We start from the raw sequence: 1,089 nt of genomic DNA, 5'->3' as shown, positions 1-1,089 counted from the left end.
TATATATATAGTTTACGCTGCTATTGCATTACATCCCCATTTTTCTTTTTTTAATTTAAATATATCTTCATTTTTAATAATGCGTAAATTTATATTTCTACCTGATATATACAAGTCCTATTTCCCGCGCATTATTTTATAATGAAAAATGTTTGTCAATCTAAAGTTTTTGCTCGATTTTTTTTTCATGAGAATGTCAAACGGGTTTGTTCCGTAACCTTTTTAATTTTAAACATCATTTATCTTTATAATTTAAATCTCAAATTAAAATTTTATTAGCGAAAGAAAGAAAGAAAATGTAAATCGTCTAAACATTTAAGAACAGTATAGTGTTATACATTTGTATAAAACAAGCCTAATTAATCCTTATTAAAGATTATTTTCGATCTTTTAACAATTTGAAAATTATAGATAAATTTTTCTGCTTTATTCAAGAAGTTGATGTGAAAAAATATTTTCCTTCCGTGAAAAATGTTCCTAAGCGTTTATGAGAATGCGTCGATTAGCAACAACTGCGATACTGTGCAAAGAATTCGTGTCCTACGCCACTGATAACAGTAACACACACTTATTCCCGTGCCACGCGTTCGCATCATGTACGCACAACCACAAAGAGCGATCTGCAGGAATCGAGGACCGACATCAGCACTCTCGAGGGGTAGCTGTGCAACCCCTCATACGAGACCAGCAGCAGCAGCAGCAGCAGCAGCAGCATCGGCATCGGCGGCGGCAGCAGCGCCATCCTTTGAATCCGCCGAATAGGGGTGGCCGCAACGGTGGGACGCCGGGGGTGTTGCTGACTAGTCGAGCCTGCAGTGAGTGACGAGGACAACCCCTGTGAGCGTGACAGAGGTGGTGGCTGCCGCGGAGAAGGGATAAAAGGCCGAAGGGACGGTAACGCGGAGCGGCAGCGCCACCGACTAAACAGTCGCACCCCGTCGTCGCCGTCGTATTCGAGGCCATCCCCTGTCACTGGCGAGAGCCGCGACAGGGAGCGACCGGAAGAGTAACGGACAGACGGACGGGCGGACGGACGGACGGACGGACGGACGGTCCCTCAGTCAGTCAGTCAGTCAGTCAGTCAGTCAG

The 1,089-nt window shown here is 44.2% G+C and overlaps 1 protein-coding gene across 1 annotated transcript in view; it reads right to left on the bottom strand.

The window, feature by feature from the left end:
• The window catches only part of LOC108754712, a 68,212-nt gene that overhangs the window by 11,252 nt on the left and 55,871 nt on the right, over window positions 1–1,089 (bottom strand). The gene's annotated exons all lie outside the window — the stretch shown is intronic.

Source organism: Trachymyrmex septentrionalis, unplaced genomic scaffold (genome assembly GCF_001594115.1).
Source record: "Trachymyrmex septentrionalis isolate Tsep2-gDNA-1 unplaced genomic scaffold, Tsep1.0 scaffold80, whole genome shotgun sequence".
NCBI classification, from domain to species: Eukaryota; Metazoa; Arthropoda; class Insecta; order Hymenoptera; family Formicidae; genus Trachymyrmex; species Trachymyrmex septentrionalis.
This window is presented reverse-complemented; position numbering and strand designations above follow the sequence as displayed.